This window comes from Chiloscyllium plagiosum, chromosome 32 (genome assembly GCF_004010195.1).
Source record: "Chiloscyllium plagiosum isolate BGI_BamShark_2017 chromosome 32, ASM401019v2, whole genome shotgun sequence".
NCBI lineage: Eukaryota > Metazoa > Chordata > Chondrichthyes > Orectolobiformes > Hemiscylliidae > Chiloscyllium > Chiloscyllium plagiosum.
In genome coordinates this window covers 41,375,045-41,396,573 of record NC_057741.1, presented here as the reverse complement: position 1 = coordinate 41,396,573, position 21,529 = coordinate 41,375,045, and the positions used below count along the sequence as shown (strand labels likewise).

The 21,529-nt window shown below is 40.8% G+C and overlaps 1 protein-coding gene and 1 long non-coding RNA gene across 2 annotated transcripts in view; both read left to right on the top strand.

Annotated features, from left to right (window-relative positions):
• LOC122539554 overlaps positions 1-8,974 on the top strand; it is a 52,847-nt gene extending 43,873 nt beyond the window's left edge. The window contains exon 5 of the long non-coding RNA XR_006309120.1: positions 8,932-8,974. This is a non-coding gene — a long non-coding RNA (uncharacterized LOC122539554). The remainder of the gene's footprint in view (positions 1-8,931) is intronic.
• Positions 8,975-11,077: 2,103 nt separating this feature from the next.
• Positions 11,078-21,529, top strand: part of LOC122539553 (sodium/hydrogen exchanger 9B2-like) — a 129,569-nt gene continuing 119,117 nt past the window's right edge. The window contains exon 1 of the mRNA XM_043674535.1: positions 11,078-11,122. The gene's annotated coding sequence lies outside the window, so the exon portion shown is untranslated. The remainder of the gene's footprint in view (positions 11,123-21,529) is intronic.

Genomic DNA, 21,529 nt, shown 5'->3' with positions numbered 1-21,529 from the left:
AGTGGTGTGCCACAGGGGTCAGTGCTGGTTATTTACATAAATGATCTGGATGTGAATGCCAAGGCGTGATTAGAAAATTTGTGAATGATAACAAAATTAAGAGGTATTGTCCATAGTGAGGAAGGTTATCAAACATCACAGAGGGATTTTCATCAGAGGGGAAGTGGGCTTCGGATTGGCAAATGCAAATACAGACTGGTGCGAGGCGTTGCACTTTGGAAAGTCAAACCGAGGTAGGACTTGTACAGTAAATGGTAAGGTCTTGGAATATTGTGGAACAGAGGGACTGGGGGGTACAAGTACATAGGTAATTGAAAACGGTGTCAGAGGTAGACAGGGTGGTAAAGAAGGCATTTTGCATGCTGGCCTTCATCGGTTGAGGCACTGAGTACAGGAGCTGGGAGTTCGTATTCCAGTTGTATAAATTGTTAGTGAGGCTGCACTTGGAGTATTGTGTACAGTTTAGGTCACCCTGTTATGGAAAAGACTTGGTTAACTGGAAAGGGTGTAAAGACGATTTACAAGAATGTTGCCAGGACTAATAGGCCTGAGTTATGGGGAGTCAAGATTGGAGTGGTGCTGAAAAAGCACAGCAGGTCAGGCAGTATCCAAAAGGAGCAGGAAAATTGACGTGTCGGGTAGGAACCCTTGGTCAGGGATGAGCCCTCATTCCTGATGAAGGGCTCCTGCCTGAAACGTCGATTTTCCTGCTTCTTGAATGCTGCCTGACCTGCTATGCTTTTCCAGCACCACTCCAATCTTGACTCTGATCTCCAACATCTGCAGTCCTTACTTTCACTGAGTTATGGGGAGGTTGGCCAGGATAGGACTTTATTCCTTGGAACATAGGAGAATGAGGTGTATAAAATCATGAGGGGCAGCAATAGGATGAACTGATATCGTCTTTTTCCCAGGGATGGGGAATTGAAAACTAGAGAGCATGGGTTTCAGGTTTAGGAAGAACCTGAGAGGTGACTTCTTCATGCAGAGAATGGTGTGCATTTGGAATGGGTTGCCAGTGAAAGTGGTTGAGGCAGGTAAAATAGTAACATTTAAAGAACATTTGGATATGTACATGGATGGGAAGGCCTCGAGGGATATGGATCAAATGTGGGCAGTTGGAAGTAGCTGAGTGGGCACCATAGTCAGCATGGACCAGTTTGAGTTGAAGGGCCTGTTTCCATGCTGTATTTCTCTATGACTGTACCGCCTTGGTTCACAGGGCAAAGAAGTCATATGACTAGTTCAGTTCAGTTTCTGGTGAATGGTAACCCCCCAGGATGTTGATAATGGAAGATTGAGTGTTGAAAATGCTATTGAGTGTCAAGAGTTGATGGTTGGAATTCTTCTTGTTGGAAATGGTCTTTGCCTGGCATGAAAGCCATGAATCTGGATCAGTGGTGCTGGAAGAGCACAGCAATTCAGGCAGCATCCAACGAGCAGCAAAATCGACGTTTCGGGCAAAAGCCCTTCATCAGGAATAAAGGCAGAGAGCCTGAAGCGTGGAGAGATAAGCTAGAGGAGGGTGGGGGTGGGGAGAAAGTAGCATAGAGTAGAATGGGTGAGTGGGGGAGGAGATGAAGGTGATAGGTCAGGGAGGAGAGGGTGGAGTGGATAGGTGGAAAAGGAGCTAGGCAGGTCGGACGAGTCCGGACAAGTCAAGGGGACAGTGCGGAGCTGGAAGTTTGAAACTAGGATGAGGTGGGGGAAGCCATGAATGCTGCTTTCCACTTGTCAGCCCAAGCATCTGTGTTGCGAAGGCCTCATTGCATTTGGTCACAGACTACTTCAGTCTCTGAGAAATGGTGAATGTTCCTGAACATTGTCTAATTGTCAGTGAGCATCCCTAATACTGACCTTATGATGGAGAGTTGGTCATTGAAGCAGGTGATTGGGCTTAGAACACCACTTTGAGGAACTTCCTGCTGTGATCTCTTGCAGCTGGGATGATTGATCTCCAACACCAAAACCATCTTCCTTCATGCTTGGTATGACTGCAGCCAATTCCCACTGACTCCCATTTTGCTGGGGCTCCTGGATGCCTCATTGTTAAACGATGCCTGGATGTCAAGGGTAGACGCTCTCACTTCATTCTTGAATTCAACTCTTTTTTTTCCCATGGACCAAGTTTGTGATGAGATCAGGAGCCGAGACAGCCTAAGTATTAGAGAGCAGGTTAGGGCCACTTGATCACACCATTAAGGACAACTCCCTTCACTTTGCTGACGACTACGTATGTACAGACGGTGTGATAATTAATCAGGTTGGATTTGTCCTGAAATTGATTTACTGATTTGGCTTAGTAGCCACCTAGGCAGTTGTTCTTGCTTGTAGCTGATCTTGCCAAGAGATCAGCTATCATGGCAAAGTTGTCTGTATTGTGCCATCAGCACACATGTATGATAGCCCATCTGCAACCACTCTGACATCTAAATAGGCCGGCCTTTCTGTTGCCTTTTATGGTTGAAATAATGATATTTTCTCTCTTAGAGGTAAATTTTCAAAGTTCTTTTCAAGTATCTCTTCATTTTTCTTATTTTCTATCTATAGAATTTCTAGCACACACCTTAGCACCATGTGCAAAGGCCTTTGCTTTCTTTCACAAATCTTTATTTTTTTGTGATTCCACCCTCACATGCGCACAAACAAGTTGGTGTTGAGACCTTAACCTCCTGGATGGCAAGGTTTCAGCTGCCTTTCCCTGCCACCAAAGCCAACACCACCCTTTCTTTCCCCCACATTCGAGGTACTACCCTCCCTTTCCTTATTCCTCGACCTGCCACCTCCAACCCAATGTCGTTGTCTCCTGCAAAATCCAATATTTTCCACCAAATCCACCTACCCAAAGCATTCCACCGTTGAACTTGCTCCTTGCATCTTGTCACTCGTTACTCACTTGATACCCTGCCGTCTGACACCCTCACTTGTGTTATCTGGCTGTCTCTGATTGCAAGCTTTTAAATTTTTAAATAAGGCAACTGGCTGCTGTGAAATAGGGGTGTGGTTTGCTTCTCCCAACTGTTTTACATTGAGAAACCTGTTATAATGGAGGGATGGCTCCATGTTTCTGAAGGAGCTTGATTGGAATTTCCTGTCAGAAATGTGGAGCCCTGTAAAATGAAAAAGAGTAGAATGGCAATCTGTATTATGTTGCCTCTCCTCGGAAAATCCAACTCGGTTTCTTTTTTTCCTTGTTATCAATCATGTTAACACCTGTTTTCTTTGTTTTTAGTCTCCCATCAGACAATTAAAAATGCTACAAATAGCATTTATGCTTGCTTGGGAGTATGCTCAGGCCTTGGCACCGTTCTGTCTAACACCTTTGAGCTGCCGTTTACTTATAAGTCTGCAGGCTATCAAAGAGACTTTAAGATTATTTCTCTTGATCTCATTCTGAATTGAATCAAGCTTCCTAGATGGTGATATAGGGTTATTTAGAATGCTGTTACAATTGGTTATTAAAAGTGGATAGCCTACACTATCCTAACAATGGGTTAGAAAAAGTTTAACATGGTACTGATTTTAAAAAATGTCAGATATCTATCCACAGCAAAATAAGGTGAACTTGTCTTGTTTGCCCCTGTCACAACTTGAATTAATTATATTAGTTATTATATGATTGACCTTTAGCTTTGCTTAACATATGGTGCTTAGCAGATTCTAGAGAATTACAAACCTCCCACTTGTTTACCTTTTACAAACTTTCACATTTAAACTTCAACTCCAACATTTTAATTATTGTGCACAGCATAATCCATACTGAATAACTGTAATCAAACATGCTTTAAAGTGTGTGTATATATAATCTTCACTGTCTGCTTAATATTGATGGCGAATAGGCAAGATGAGAGTTGATAGTAGTAGTTTTCCAGGCTTCAATAAAAGCCTTCAGTTGAATGTATTGGACCTTTTTATCAAATGGTTCTTGAGAACATGAAATCATTGACACTTTCATACAACAATTATTATGAAGTCAATGAAATAATTAAATCACTAAGGAATTCTTGGATTAAAGAAAATATACCCCAAAATATAACGGAAATTGGAGGAGAGACCTTAGCAGTGTTTGTCAAAACATTTTGAACAAAACTAATTTCTAGACATTTCAAAATTTGTTTAATTTTAAGCAGTGTTTTCGAGAAGGCAATTTAGTCAGTGGACAAGAACAACACAATGCATTTTGTATACTTTCTGAATGGGAACAATAATGGGAACAATAATGACACTTAATGGTAGTGGTAGATTTATTACCATGTAAGAAGTGCTGTTTTTCTTCAGAAATGAATCAAGACTCCAATGTGCAATAGCTGGAAAAGTATTTTAAAAAACTTTAATCAGTTTTCTAACTGCAATTCACAGCATTTAATGCTGGTATAGTGGTTACAGTATTGAACTGGCAAGCAATGGTCAGTTCAAATCTCACTGTGGAAACTTATGAACTTGAATTAAGTTTAGTGATTTATGGGCTAACATCAAAATAGAATTACCATTCATTTTTGTGAAAACCAGACTGCTTCATTTTAGTGCCTTACGAAAAGAAATAAATCATACCACTTTAAAATCAGATAATGGTGGAAATACTAGGTCAGCATTTTTTCTTCAGAATACTAACACCTAGAATTAATAACTGTTAGAAACTTGTAGCATCACTAGCTTCCCAAAATAAAAATTAAAAATAAAACTCCTCTTTGGCAGATGGAATTTAATGTGGATAGACGTGAGGTTATCCATTTTGTTCAGAACAATAAAAAGGCAACTTAATATCTAAATGGAGAGAGAGTTTAAAATGCTTTGGTGTAGGAGAATTTTTGTGTCCTTGTACATGAATCACAGAAAACTAGTTTGCAGGTACAGCAGGGAATAAGGTGAGTGATTGGATTTACTAGATTAATTCCAGAGAGGGAGAGCTTGTCTTATCAGGAGAGAATGGGCAGTTTAGGCCTGTTCACACTAGAGTTTAGAAGAATGAGAGGAGATCTAAATGACGTACATAAAATACTAAAGGAAATTGACAAAGTAGATGTGGAGATGATTATTCCTCTTGTGGGGCAATCAAAAAGAAAGGCTAAAGCTGATCTAAAACATATGAGGAATTACTTCTCTCAAAGGGTCATGCATCTGTGGAATTCACTACCCTTAGGTGCAGTAGACACTAGGACACTTAATAAATATGAGGAGATAAACAGATTTTTAATTAGCAGTTGATTAAAGGATGATGGGGAGGGAGCAGGAAAGTGGAGTTGAGACTGAGTGAAATCATAGCAGGGCAGGCTTGAGTGGTTAAATGTTCTTTAGTGTTTTAAACTGCTTCAATATGGTAAACAGTTTGCCATAAATATTTTGGAAGAATTATGGTCCTTTACACCCTCATTCATTGCCTGCAGGTGTTCTTTCACTAGTGGCCTTACATACATGCTAACCCACCAAAACCCTTACGCATTATTTCTTGGTTCATGAACTTGTCATCACCCTCATTATAGTCACCCTACTGTTGTGGGTTAGAGTGGGTGTCAGTGGCAGGATTGCCTTGAAATTTTGTTTTCCTTCCTTCTCCAGTTACACCCGCATTACAGTTTGTACTAGATCATGGAGCACACATGCAAATTCTGCTTTCAACAACCTATTTTAACCTCCTTCTCCTTTCCTTAGAAGCAGCAGAAAAAGAACTGCAGCTATCAGGCCCCATGCTTCCAGACTGTCAGCACTTTATCGCACGAGTGATAATCTCCCTGCCAAGCCATTAGCCTGAGGGGCAATAGATGCTGAGCCAGTGGTGAATTTATAGAATAATAAGTGAATGAGTTGACAGGAAGAGCTGAGAAAGCTGGGAAAGATATTGACAAGTGAAGGTTCAAACATGTTGTCACACTGCTGAACTGAGTTTGGATACAGACCTTGTAATCCTGCTTTTAACATATAAAACTAAAGTATGTGGTGCACACACTGTGTCTCCAACAATGTACAACAGATTGCATGTCAGTTGGAGAAGTTCACTAGCTGCATCTCTGGAAACTTGGCGGATGTGTTTCCTCATTAGAGTTCAGCCTGGCCTACAGAGCATTGTGCAGTGCAGTGGTGAATCCTGTAACACGTGTTTCTGCAATTGAAGCCTCGGTTACCAGATTATAGATGCATTTGCACAGTTGAGAGTGGGTCCTTTACACTCTCTCATAAATGCAATTTGCTCCAAAGCCTGTCAACCATTTACAAGGCACAAGTTGGGAATGTGTTGGAATACTGCCCATTTGCCTGGATGGGTGCAGCTCCAATAACACTCAAGAAGCTTGACACCATCCAGGACAAAGCAGACCTCTTTGGTTGGCACCATGTGCACAAGCATCCACTCCCTCCACCACCAATGCTCAGTAGCAGCATTGTGTACTATCTACAAGATGCACTGCAGAAATTCATCCAAGGTTCTTAGCTAGCACTTCCCAAACTCATGACCATTTCCATTTAGAAGGACAAGGGCAACAGAAACATAGGAACACCACCACCTGCAAGTTCCCCTCTAAGCCACTCACCTCCCATCCTGACTTGGAAATATATCACTGTTTTGTCACAATCACCTGGTTCAAATCTTGGAATTACCTCCTTAAGGGCATTATGGATCAACTATAGCAAGTGGACTGCAGTGGTTCAAGAAGGCATCCACCAGCACCTCAAGGGCAGTTGGGGACAGGTAATAAATTCTGGCAAGCCAGCAACACCCATGATCCTTGAATGAATTTTTAAAAACCTGCAATCTTTAAAAAGCAGCAAATCGGGTTGAAGAAGGAAAAAGAGTAAAAATGCAAAGTTAATGATTCCTTACAGAAAAATAATGTAATATTTGGAGCAAAGTAAATGAATTAACAGCACAAATAGTGATTTAATTGGTATGAAGTTATAGCCATTATGGATACATGATTATGTGGAGATCAAAACTGGGAACCAAATGTTCAGGGGAATGTCATTTTTCTTCAAGGTGGGCAGGAAGGAAAGGGTGCGGAATGTGGAATGGAATAAATATGACAGGAAGGCAAGGGTGGGAGATGAGGAATGGAATAAATGTGACAGGAAGGAAAGGGTGGGGGATGAGGAATGGAATAAATGTGACAGGAAGGCAAGGGTGGGGGATGTGGAATAGAGTAGATGTGGGAGCAAGCAATTATCTTGGATCGAAAGATGTAGAATTCATGTCCGTGGAGGTAAGAAATAACAAGAGGAAAAAGACACTGATGAGATAAGTCTCCAGGTCCCCCAGTAGTCGCTTAACTATAGGACAGAGAAAAGATAAGAAGATGAGGGCATGTAATAAAAACATTACATTAATAATGAATAACTTTCATTAATAATGAGAAGATCAAATTAGCTGAGGTAATCATGAGAAAGAATTCAGCAAGAATATTCAGTACAGTTTCCGAGAGCAACATGTTGTGGATCTAATCAGGGATTATGCTATTTTGGATCTAGCAATGTGTAACAAGTCAGAATAAATAAATGATCTTGGAGTAAAAGATCTCCTAGGAAACAGTGACCATAACATGGTTAAACTTATTATTCAATGGGAGTGAGAAATTTTATTCAAAAGCAATTGTGCTAAACTTCATAAGGATAATTACAAAAGGAATTCAGGCAAAGTTGGCTGGAGTGGACTAGGATCAAAATTTAGCAGAAAAAATGATGGTTGAACAATGCTGGATATTTAAGAAGAGAGTTCATGACTTACAACAAATATATGGCCCAGTGAGAAAGCATAACTCTAGGAATGGGATAAACCATCCATAGTTAACCAAGGAAGTTAAGGGAAGTCTCAAATTGAAAAAAAATTGTAGTAAACTAGAAAACTGTGAAGGTTTTAAGAAGCCAACAAAAAAGGGAGAAAATTAAAAATAGTGAAAAATTGCAAGTAATATAAGAATGGATAGCAAGAGCTTCTTTAAATGTTAAAAATCACACAACACCAGGTTGTATATATTTAAATGTATAAAAGAAGCCAAAATAAATATAAGCACCCTAGAGAATGAGGCTGTGGGAATAGGGAAATGGTGGTCTAGTGGTAGCATTGTTAGACGATTAATCCAGCAACTCAGCTAATTTTCTGGGGACTCCTGTTCAAATCTTGCCATGGCAGATGGTGGAATTTGAATTCAATTTTAAAAATCTCCAATTAAGAATCTATTGATGACTATGAAATCATTGTTGATCGTCAGAAAAATCCATCTGGATCACTAATGTTCCTCAGGGAAGGAAACCTGCCATCTTCACCTGGTCTGGCCTACAGGACTCCAGACCCACAGCAATGTGATTGACTCTCAATTGCCTCTGAAATGGCATAGCAGGCTGTTCATTTGTACCAATTGCTACAACGTCTCAAAGCAATGAAACCGATGGATCACCTGGCATTGACTTAGGCACTGGAAGAGACAATGGCAGAAACAGTCCTGTTGACCCTACAAAGTCCTCCTCACTAACATCTGGGGGCGAGTGCCAAAATTGGGAGAGCAGTCTCACAAACTAGTCAAGCAACAGCCTGACATAGTCTGTAAGGTATGATTCTGTGAGTATGACTAAGTCCCAGACATCACCATCTCCATCACCATCCCTGAATATGTCCTGTCCCACTGGCCAGATAGACCCAGTAAAGGTGGCGGCACGGTGGTATACAGTTGGGAGGGAGTTGCCTGAGAGTTCTCAATGTTGACTCTGGACCTCAGGTTAAGCATGGGCAAGGAATTGCTGCTGCTGACTACCACTACCTTCTGCTGATGACACAGCATTCCTCCATGTTGGATAATACATGGAGGATGCACTGAGGATAGTAAGGGCAGAAAATGTACTCTGGTTGGGGACTCCAATGTTCACCACCAAGAGTGGCTTGACAGCAGTACTACCGATTAAGCCAACGTTGTCTATCTCCGCCAACGTTGTCTATCTCATACGCTGCAGGCAAAGATGTCCCGAGGCATGGTACATTGGTGAAACCGAACAAAGGCTACGGCAATGGATGAATGGGCACCGCACAACAATCAACTGACAGGAGTGTTCCCTCCCCGTTTGGGGAACACTTCAGCGGTCCAGGACATTCGACCTCGGACCTTCGGGTGACCATCCTCCAAGGCGGACTTGGGACAGACAGCAGCGAAAAGTGGCTGAGCAGAGGCTGATAGCTAAATTCTGTACCCATAGGGAGGGCCTGAACTGGGACCTTGGGTTCATGTCACCCTACAGGTGACCACCATTGCACTATAAACACACACACAGACACTCCTACACACACACATACGCAGGCACTCCTATACACACACATACGCAGACACGCACACGACATTTCCACACTCTCACATGCATCCTCTCACAGACTTAGACCACTTTACACTCACACACAAACATACACTCTCTCACAGCCACTCACAAACCCCACCCCAGACACACACACACTTACAGACACACACTCACCCTCTCACAGACTTAGATACTTTACACTCTCACAAACACATATACATTCTCTCTCACACTCTCAACTCCCCACCCCAGACAAACGGACACACACGCACACAAAAACCCACATTCACACATATATACGTTTCTGCAGTGAATTTGTACTTGCAGAGTTACATTGTACTTTGCTCAAAAACTACATGAATCCATGTAAGACTCTATTAACTCACTTTTTAGATTAGAATCAGTCTAAACATTATGGCACAGACAGGGAAAACAGGGGGCTAACACCTTCAACATCTTAACATCTTATCTGGCTGACACCAATTGTTACAGTTAACCTGAGAATGTAAGTTTTAAAAGAAGTTTTGTGATTTATATATGAAAGAAGTGAAGGTATTCGAACAGATGAGAGACTCAACAAACAATCACGGTATTTTTCAATGTATAATTTCAGTTACATCACACTGTAAACTTTTGCTATAAATTCTGTGTCTTACAATTGTGTACTTCACAACCACCTGATGAAGGAGCGGCGCTCCGAAAGCTAGTGCTTCCAATTAAACCTGTTGGACTATAACCTGGTGTTGTGTGATTTTTAACTGATTTAAGATGGTTGAGTCCTAAAGAACCATGGCTGGTAGGCTAGATCTGCGGCAAATAGTGAGGGAACCAATGAGGGAAAAGCATATCTCACTTCATCTTTTACCAATCTGCCAGCTGTCGATGTATCTGTCCATTATAGTATCAGTAAGAGCAATCACTGCACAGTCCTTATTGAGATGGAGACTTTCCTTCACGTTGAGAATACCTTCCATCGTGTTGTGTGGCACTGTCTCCCAAAAAACATCCAGGCCAAACTTTGTGTGAAATAATGCCTTTAAATGAATGTGTGGTACTACCTTCAGCTGTGGATCATTCAGTACCAACAATGACAAATTAATTGCTTACATTAGAATGGGAGTCCCACAATAGAACTCTCAAAGTTGAATTGTAAGGCAGCAAATAACAAAATGCTACCTAGACTCCCCAATAAATAAATCTTCTATGCATCCTTTTACACAGCTAATAGACATTTGTAATTCTACATTGCTTTTACCCTGCTACTTGGAATGCATGTAGATGTGATTGTTCAGCATTAACCAGGCAATAATTTTGAAATTAGAATGTATAGCATCTTTCAAGACTTCAGAACATTCCAAAGCACTTCATAGCTGATAAAGTACTTTTGCAGTGAAGTCATTGTTCAGGTATGGGAAGGTTGGAGCTCAGATCTTCTGAGCCCACTCAATAGATTCCATTTGCTTGTCATAGTTTTTTTTAAATTTTGTTCTAACATGCTGCATAATTGTAATTGTGCACCAAAGTTATTGCTTAAAGTTAGTGACGTACATAACTCGATCAAAGCTTATGAAATAATTGCTAGCAGATATTTCTTTAAGCAAATAATTTTCCCTGGAAACTTAGTGTTGATATAGTGACACATAATTGCAAATTGAAACCAATGTGCTTTATCAGCCTTTATACTTTGCATTTGCTCCAACCCAGCGAGTCTTACATGCTGGCCTTTAAGTTACAGGGTGGGGCACTGGCAATGCATTATATAGTAGCACACTGCTGTGTTCCATAGTGTATCTCAGCAAAAGACAAAAGACTTGCTTCAAAATAGAATTGGGACTGGATACGTAGTACTTGCTAGGTGAGGAATATTTCTCAGTCACTTTTTAAATGAATAATAAGATTAAAAATGTGAACACAGTATATTTTTGTGTTTGTTAGAATAGCAGGTGTTTCTTTGGATGTTTTTATTTGGATGTTGAGGTTCAATATGTAGTACAGTAGGTTACTAGTAGTGATCAAATTGCTCAATGTTTGAGAATCAAGTGAGGAATAACTTTTTTCTATTCCTATGGTTACAGTATGTCGGAGAACATGCTGCTTTAACTTGTGTTCTAAAGTGCAGAATGGATTCGGAACTGCCACATTCTGGTGACATAAGATGTTAAATTGCAGCTGTATTAAATAGTACTCTAGTGTCCTTGACATTTCAGTGATAAATGACAAATCACTGGTTGTAATGATTGCTATAGATTTCTTTTAGCAGGTAATCAATTTTTTACCTTAGCTTTTTTAAAACATCTAGTAGTATAACCAGATGAGAAGAGGTGAATTGGCTTCTCTTTTTATACTCTCTCAGTTGGCCACAACAAAGATTTTTAATTATTTTTAGCTCACAGCTATATTGCATTTCAATTGAAATGTAGTTAAGAAACCAATTGCAACATTTTCTTAAATGAAAAAAGAAGCATTTTATTACTTACTGACTCTAAGAAAAATAGTAAAATGCAACATCAAACATACACAGGCAATAAAGTGTAAAAAAAAGAGAAAACAGAGAAAACATCTTGCATAAAAAGAAAGATCAAGAGTACGCAATTTAAAAAATCCTTAGTCTTCGAGATGTTAGATTTAACCTGTGACCACAGTAGTTAATTGATGATTTGCCTCTTCAGTAGCAAAATTTGTAAATACCTTTGAATTTTCGGTGAATGGATATTACTCCACTTTACTGTGTCGCCAGGTGTTGTTTCTTGAGAGGTTGAAAGAAATTTGAAGAGAGGAAGAGCAAGCCTTCTGGTTTTCTGCCCAAAAGCTGTAGCCTGAAGTACAGTTCGTTTGTGTATTCTCATGCCAAGCTTAATTATTTTTCTCTAAGTTGGATATCTGCAGGCAAATTTAACCCCAATATGTGAAACTTCCAGAAAGGTGTAAAATGGCGATTCCAATATGAGTGACTAATTTAACATTTTGAAGACATGTTCATTTTAGATCAGACTAGGTCTTATTTATTGATAGCTTCATGAGCTTGAGGAAACCAGGTCAAGAGATCACTTTAAGTCTTTTTTTTACTTTTTCAAAATCATTTTTGTCCATGAAAGATCCCAGATATTAAAATCAGGTCATATAAATCAAAAATTAATAATCTGTTTTTACTACTATCGTAACACTAAGGTTTATAAACAAATATGTAATATAACAGTGGAAAGTAGAAGATATTTATATGGGATTCTGACCCTTGGTACTGACGTGTTTCTGTTGTGTCTGACATCACTCCGTATGAGAAGGAAGCTAAGATTTGATAGAACTAGACTAGGAGTGGGATGTGCACTTTGCTTACTGAACCATTTATTTGGTCTTAGAACATTGGAAGGAGAGAGAATCTGGTCTGGCAGCACTTTGGAACCACCAGGGAAGCTGGCAAGGTTGGGAAAACTGAAAGGATTCCTGGGATGAGTAACAATGGCTCAGGTGAAAATCTATGGGCTTACTTATAATGAGTGAGGGTTACTGCAGTGTCATTGGAAGAGGTCTAGGTTTAACAGTAATAGGGGAGACAGTTGTTCATGATTATCTTTTGGAATGGTATGACAAAATAATACAACTTGTGGTGTTATGTCCTGAGAGCATTGCCAGTGCTTGGGAGCTCTGGTATCAAGGATGATGAACTATATTGATCGTACTCTTGAGGCTGTGGAGGATTGGAAAGGGATTGGGCTACCTGTTGAATGCTCTCAAGACGGTCTTTGTCCAAGAATGAAGGCCATCTCAGTTTCCTTCAGAATATGACTTGTATTTACTGGGGTTTGTTGGGAGCAGGGGCAGCAGTCCCAAAGTTTGACTGACTGTAAAAGGGAAATCATTGAGGAAACACAGTGGAAAGTCTGAGGTTCTGAGCATTGATGTTGTTGTTACACCTTTTTCAACTCAATGAAACGGGTGGCAGCCACTTGCTACTTAATTTCTCTTATAAATGCTTTAAATATAGATTTTGCTTTTCTTTTATGAATGCTTTGAGAAACATATGTGATTGTTTGAGCTCAAGCAACTGTTATGGCGGCACGGTGGCACAGTGGTTAGCACTGCTGCCTCACAGCGCCAGAGACCCGGGTTCAATTCCTGCCTCAGGCGACTCTCTGTGTGGAGTTTGCACATTCTCTCCGTGTCTGCGTGGGTTTCCTCCGGGTGCTCTGGTTTCCTCCCACAATCCAAAAGTGTGCAGGTTAAGTGAATTGGCCTTGCTAAATTGCCTGTAGTGTTAGGTGAAGGGATAAGTGTAGGGGAATGGGTCTGGGTGGGTTATGCTTCGGCGGGTCGGTGTGGACTTGTTGGGCTGAAGGGCCTGTTTCCACACTGTAAGTAATCTAATCTAATCTAGTCTGGTAAATGTAGAGTGATAGGGTAGGGCAATGAGTCTGGGTGGGTTACTCTTTGGCGGGTCAGTTGGACTTGTTGGACTGAATGGCCTGCTTCCACACTGTGTAGGGATTCTATGGTCCTATGTTATCGTGAAGGACTGAAGTGGGATTTTTGGTAAAAAGAAAACATTGTTTATAGTGAACAGATTTTCATCAATGGAGGAGGAGAATCAATGTTTGGGCATAAACCCTTCATCAAGAATTCCTGAATTCAAGAATGTCGATTCTCCTGCTCCTCGGATGCTGCCTGACCTGCTGTGCTTTTCCAGCACCACACTCTTGATTCTGGGCTCCAGCATCTGCAGTCCTCACTTTTTTCTAGATTTTCATCAACGATTGCTTTTGATGTTGAATACAGTTTTAAAAAAAAGGTCTTGCCCAAACTATTTTTATTTTCAGAAAGACATATGTATTGCCTAATGAGAAAAGCTGGAGTTTTGCCCTTTAATTTCTGTTTTTCCTTCAATATATGAATATGGTTAGTGAATTAATGTGTGGTGTACTTCTGAGGGACAGCCTGGGTACATAGATCAGGACATTGCATACCTTCAACCCATGATTTTCTATCCATTAATTTTAACAAGTAGTAACTTTCAGCTTGGAAGCAAGAAGAAAAAGATAGGAACAGGCAATAAGCAAGGCTGAAGGAAGAAGATAATTACTGGAATCTATAGTAAAGGATAAGGTGACTGATCACTTGAAAATTTTCAACTGATCAGAGAGAACCAGCATGAATTTGTAAATATAACCGGGCTTCGTGACCCTGAGTGCATATTTTTGAAGAGATGACTAAAGCAATAGATGGGGAATGTCTGTTATGTTTGTTTGTATATACTTCCAGAGGCATAGAATAAAGTTTCTCAGTAAAGACTGGTAACTAAAGTTTAAGCTAATAGAATTAAAGGCAAATAAATTATTGACCTTGTTGAGTTGCAGGAGACAATATAGGGTGATGGACAGGTCGGATGTGATAAATGTTTTTGCGGTGATCTGTTTTGGGGCCTCAACGTTTCACCTTTAATAGTTTAGATGATGGGATAGAAAACCACTTATCCAAATTTGTGAATGACACAAAGAAAGGCAGAATTGTAAGCAGAATAGGAGTGACGGCCTAAAATCACCAGAGCATTTTGGTAGGTTAAGTGAAGAGGCAAAACTGACAAATAGTTTAAAATGCAATGGATCTAAAAATGATTAACTAGCGCATATTCTAAGGCTAGATTGGTAGAAAAATGGAGTTCCAAAGGGACATGTGAGTTCAGGTGCATAAATCATGAAAATATGAACAAGTCAAAAAAAAAATCAAAATGTTTAATGGAATGCTGTCTTTTGTATCTAGAGGACTGGAATACAAGAAGGTAGTAGTTTGTTTCAGCTAAATAAAGCTGGTTGGAGTGGTAGTACTGGGAATATTTCTGGACATCATCCCTTAAAGTTTTGGAGCAAGTGCAGCACAGCTAAACATGAGAGAGGCGAGGGAAAGAACTCAAAGTCAGCAGAGCTTCCATTTAAGATCACAGCCATAGTTTCCCTTTTACTTCAGTATTCATTCATAAAGTCTACTAGTTGTTCAAATGTTAACATTTTTATCTGAGTAACCAGTCACATGAATTTCTATAAATAACATACTTTGTGTACAATCTGAAGGAACTTGACTTGTTTGCCATCTATGTTTGTGTGTCATTACCCCTTTATTGATTGTTTCTATGGAGTTTTGATGTAATCTCTCTGGTTACTATATAGACTTCCACTAACCTTGCGTATCTCATACTTGTGCAACATTCTCTGATGTTTTCTTAACTGGGTGTATTTATGTGCATAAATAATGAATGCAGCAGGACTGGTTGAGAGAGCAGTTCATAAAGCATTGTGCATCCTGGACTTCATCAGCAGGGTCATAGAGTACAAGAACAAAGAAGGTTTGTTCACAGTTTTGTCTTAATTAAGGTATTGCATCCAAACCTTAGCATCACACATTAGGAAGGTTGTGAATGCATTAGAGAAAGTTCAGCAAAGATTTGCAAGACTGATGCCAAGTTTGATGAATTTCAATTATGTAGAGAGATTGGAGAAATTGAGACTACTATCCTTGGAAACAAGGTTGACTGGAGATTCTTTAGGCTCTGTCCAGAATAGAGAGAATGATACTGTGGAAGGATCAAAGAGCAAGACAAAGGTAATCAGCAAAAGAATAGCTTCTGAGCTATAACCATTCTATGATTCTAACCATTCCAATAAGTCTATTGTGTCCATGCAAATTCTCAAGAGCTATCCAATCAATTACTTTCCTTGCTGTCTTCACAACCTTGAAGGTGTATTTCTCTTGAGGGTTCATCAGTTTTGTTTTGAAATCATTGATCGTTTCTGTTCTATCAGTCTCATGGCAGAATGTTCCGTGTCATATCAATGTAAAAATGTTATTCCCCACAATGCTACATCTCTTGCTGAAAGCATATAGAAAATAGGAGGAGTAGGCATTCGGCCCTTTGACCTTGCTTGACCATTCATTATGATCATAGCTGAGATAGCTTTGGCAAATAGGGTAAAGGAGAATCCAAAAGGATTTTATAAACATATTTAAGGACAAAAGAGTAACTGGGAAGAGAATAGGACCCTTCAAAGATCAGCAAGGCAACCTTTTTCAAGATGTCTCCATATTACAGAGGAGGAGGTGCTGAATGTCTTCAAACACACAAAAGTGGATAAACCCCAAGACCTGATCAGGTGTACCCTAGAACTCTCTGGGAAGGTAAGGAAGTGATTGCTGGGTCCCTTGCTAAGATATTTGTATCATCAATAGCCACAGGTGAGGTGCTGAAAGACTGGAAGTTGGCTAATGTGGTGCTACTATTTAAGAAAGGTCGTAAGGAAAAGCCAAGGAACGATAGACCTGTTAGCCTGACATTGGTGGTGGGCAAGTTGTTGGAGGGAATCCTGAGGGACAGGAATTACATGCATTTGGAAAGGCAAGGACTAATTAGGGATAGTCAACATGGCTTTGTGCATGGGAAATCATGTCTTATGAACTTGATTGAGATTTTTGAAGAAGTAACAAAGAGGATTGATGAGGGCAGAGTGGTGGACATGATCGATATGGACTTCAGTAAAGCTTTCAATAAGGTTCTTCAAGGTAGACTGGTTGGCAAGGTTAGATCTCATGGAATACAGGGAGAACTAGCCATTTGGATACAGAACTCGCTCGATGGTAGAAGACAGAGGGTGGTGGTGGAGGGTTGCTTTCCAGATTGGAGTCCTGTGACGAGTGGAGTGCCACAAGGGTCGGTGCTGGGTCCACTACTTTTTGTCATTTATATAAATGATTTAGATGTGAACATAGGAGGTACAGTTAGTAAGTTTGGAGATGACACCAAAATTGGAGGTGTAGTGGACAGCAAAGAAGGTTCAATACCTCCTCACTCCCTATATCAATCTGCTGAACAACCTCACAGTTCATCTTCTCAAATTCTGTACCTACATCTTCCTCTTCCCAAGGGAAGACAAATGTGAAATTCTCATCTAACACTCTACCAATGTCTTTCAGCTGCACACGCAGATTTTCCCTTTGCTCTTTTCCCTGGTTATTCTCTACCCCTTGATATACTTGAAGACTATCTTGGGATTCTTCCTTATCTTGCTTACTCATGTTTTCTCATGTTCTCTCTTTACTCTCCAAATTGTTTTCTTAAATCTCTCCCTCTGCACATTCTACCTGGTCCTCTGTTGATTTGCTCCCTTTGTAACTGCTAAATGCCTTTTTCCTTTTTATCTAGTTCTGAATATCCCTAGACATCCAGGGTTCTCTGAGCTTGTTGCTCCTACATTTGACTCTAAAGGGAACATGTTGGGTTGTATTTTCCTCAGTCCCTTTCTGAACATCCCCAACTGTTCTGCTGTAGATTAACTCTCAAGTATGTATTCACAATCTACCCTGTCCACATCCTGCTTTATTTAAAAAAAGCTGCTTTCCCCAATCAAAAACCTACTTTTTTTTGCAGACCATTTTTATTTCCCAAAACAGACTTAAAACTTTTATGATGTTTTGATCGCTAGCACTAAAATGCATCCCTACTGCTACCTTGAACACCTGTCCTCCTTCATCTCCCAGAATTGGGTCTAGCTCTGCACTGTCTCTTGCAGGACCATCTACAGTTGGATTTGATTAGGTTTGGTTTGATTTATTATTGTCACATGTACCTAGGTACAGTGAATAGTTTTGTTTTATGTGCAGTACAGACAGATCTTAACATACGAAGATGGTAGGGTGATTGAACAGAGCAAGAAATACAAAATTATTGCTGCAAAGAGGGTATAGAAAAAGCAAGATCAACTTCAGACTTAATATTTGAAATGTCCATTCAGGAGTCTAATAACAGCAGGGAAGAAGCTGTTCTTGAACCTACACATTTAGCTGCAGAAAGCTACCAACAGACATGAAGATGATTTACAAAACAGACAGGAAAAGCTATTTAATCTATGTTATCTTCAACCCAAAATCGAAATCCTTCCAACTTTAATCATTGAGCTCTGGAATATATGCTCAGTCAGAACTGAGTTCCAGGTTGTTGTTGTCTCACTTAAAGTGGTATATCATTGTAGATACTGAACTTCATGACGAATGCAGAACAGTTTTAAAATGCTAGGTGCATTTGACCTGTGAATTGAACTTGACTAACACAACATTTTCTGCATTTTTGATTAGCCTTGGGAAATGCTTTTCTTTTTCGAAGATAAAACGTTACAGCGCAGTACAGACCCTTCGGCCCCCAATGTTGTGCCAACCTGTGAAAATAATCTGATGCCCATCTAACCTACACCATTCCATTATTCTCCATATATATGTCCAATGCCCTATTAAATGCCCTTAATGTTGGTGAGTCTACTACAGTTGCAGGCAGTTCATTCCATGCCTTTGCTACACTCTGAATGAATATCTGTCTCTAATATCTGTCCTAAAACTATCACCCCTCAATTTAAAGTTATGTCCCCTCGTGTTAGCCTTCAACATCCAGGGAAAAAGGCTCTCACTGTCCACCCTATCTAATCCTCTGATTATCTTATATATGTCTATTAAGTCACCTCTCAACTTTCTTCTCTCCAACCAAAACAGCCTCAGTTCCCTCAGCCTTTCCTCGTAAGACCTTCCCTCCATACCAGGCAACATCCTACCATACCAGGCAACATCCTAGTAAATGTCCTCTGAACCCTTTCCAAAGCTTCCACATCCTTCCTACAATGCGGTGAAGAGGACTGTACGCAATACTCCAGGTGTGGCCTTACCAGAGTCTTTGTACAGCTGAAGCATGATCTTGTGGCTCTGAACCTCAATCTTCAAAGAACAAAGAAAATTTACAGCCCAAAACAGGCCCTTCAGCCCTCTACGCCTGAGCCAATCCAAATGTACTGTCTAAACCTGTCGGTGAATTCCTAAGCATTTATATCTCTCTGCTCCCCACCTATTCATGCATTTGTCCAGACTCATCTTAAATGAATCTACCGTGCCTGCCTCTACCACCTCTGCTGGCAACGCGTTCCAACCGCCCACCACCCTCTGTGTGAAGTACTTGCTGCATGTATCCCCCTTAAACTTTCCACCTCTCACCTTTAAAGCATGACCTCTCGTTATTGAATCCTTCACCCTGGTAAATGGCTTGTCTCTATCCACCCTGTCTATACCCTTCATGATTCTGTAAACCTCAATCAGGCCCCTCCTCAATCTCCTTTTTTCTAGTGAAAATAAACCTAACCTACTCAACTTCTCTTCATAGCTAGCACCTTCCATTCCAGGCAACATCCTCGTAAACCTTCTCTGCACCCTCTCCAAAGCGTCCACATCCTTTTGGTAATATGACGCCCAGAACTGTACACAGTATTCTGAATGCGGCCGAACCAATGTCTTGTACAAATTTAACATGACTTGCGAGCTCTTATACGCAATACCCCCTCCAATGAAGGCAAGCATACTGTATGCCTTCTTGACCACTCTATCTACCTGTGCAGCAATCTTCAGGGTACAATGGATCTGCACTCCCAGATCTCTCTGCCCATCAATTTTTCCCAAGGCTCTTACATTCATTGTATAATTCGCTCTAGAATTAGACTTGCCTAAATGCATCACCTCACATTTGTCTGGATTGAAAGCCATCTGCCACTTTTCCGCCCAACTCTCCAGTCTATATATAAGAATAAAATGCTTTGGGATTTTCTTTAATTCTGCTCGCTAAAGCTATTTCATGACCCTTTTAGCCCGCTTGATTCCTTGTTTAAGACTTGTCCTACTCTTCCAATATTCCTCCAGGGCCCGTTCTGTTCTTAGCTGCCTAAACCTTACGTATGCTTCCCTTTTCCTCTTGGCTAGTCGTACAATTTCTCCTGTCATCCACGGTTCACGAATCTTGACCTTCCTATCCTTTGCCTTCAACGGGACATGCCTATCCTACACTGCCGTTAACCTATCTTTGAAAGCCTCCCACATCTCAAATGTGGACTTTCCTTCAAATAGCTGTGTCCAATCCACATTTCCCAGCTCCTGCCTAATTTTGATATAATTGACTTTGGCCCAGTTTAGTACTCTTACCTTAGGACCACTCTCTTCTTTATCTACGAGTATTCTAAAACTTACAGAATTGTGGTCACTGTTCCCAAAGAAATCCTTCACCGCAACTTCTACCACCTGACCTGGCTCGTTCCCCAGTACCAGGTCCAATATGGCCCATTCCCTCGTTGGACTATTCACACATTGCTCTAGAAAACTCTCCTGGACGCTTCGTACAAATTCTACTCCATCCAGACTTCTGATGCTAGGTGTATCCCAGTCAATGTTGGGAAAATTAAAATCTCCCATCACCACTACCCTATTGCCTCTACATCTATTCATAATCTGTTTACCTATTTGTTCTTCTACCTTACGCTCACTGTTGGGAGGCTGGTAATACAGCCCCAACAATGTAACTGCACCCTTTTTATTTCTCAGCTCCACCCCAAATGCCTCACTACCCAAGACCGCCATAGTGTCCTCCTTTAGCACAGCAGTGATATCGTCCCTGACCAGCAATGCAACTCCACCCCCCTTTTACTTCCTTCCCTGTCCTGTGTGAAGCGTCTATATCCTGGAACATTTAGTTGCCAATCATCATGCCCTTCCTTCAACCAAGTCTCTGTGATGGCAATAATGTCATACTCCCAGCCACCAATCCAAGCCCTAAGTTCATCTGCCTTACACAATATACTCCTTGCATTAAAGTAGATGCATTTCAGGCCAGCTGTTCGTCTGCGCTCACCTGCTCTCTACCTATTCTTCCCTTTATTAATACTATCTTCATAATTCTTACAGTCTCTAGTCTCTACTTCGCTACCTACTTGTTTTCTCTTCTGGTTCCCAGCCCCCTGCCACATTAGTTTAAAACCTCTCCAACAGCAATAGCAGAAATTCCCCCAAGGACATTGGTTCCGGTCTGGTTCAAATGTCGACCATCCCTTTTGTAATAGTCCCACCTTCCCCAGAGCCGTTCCTAATGTCCAACAAATCTGAACCCCTCCCTCCTACACCATCTCTCAAGCCACATGTTCATCCTGCTTATTTTTTCATTTCTACACTGGCTAGCACGTGGCACTGGTAGTAATCCCAAGATCACTACCTTTGAGGTCCTCCCCTTTAACTTCTCTCCTAGCTCCCTGAATTCTTCTTTCAGGACCTCATCTCGCTTTCTACTTATATCGTTGATCCCTACATGCACTAAGACAACTGGCTGTTCACCCTCCCCTTTCAGAATGCTCTGTAGCTGATCAGTGACATCCCTGACCCGAGCACCTGGGAGGCAACATACCATCCTGGAGTCCCGTTTTCGGCCACA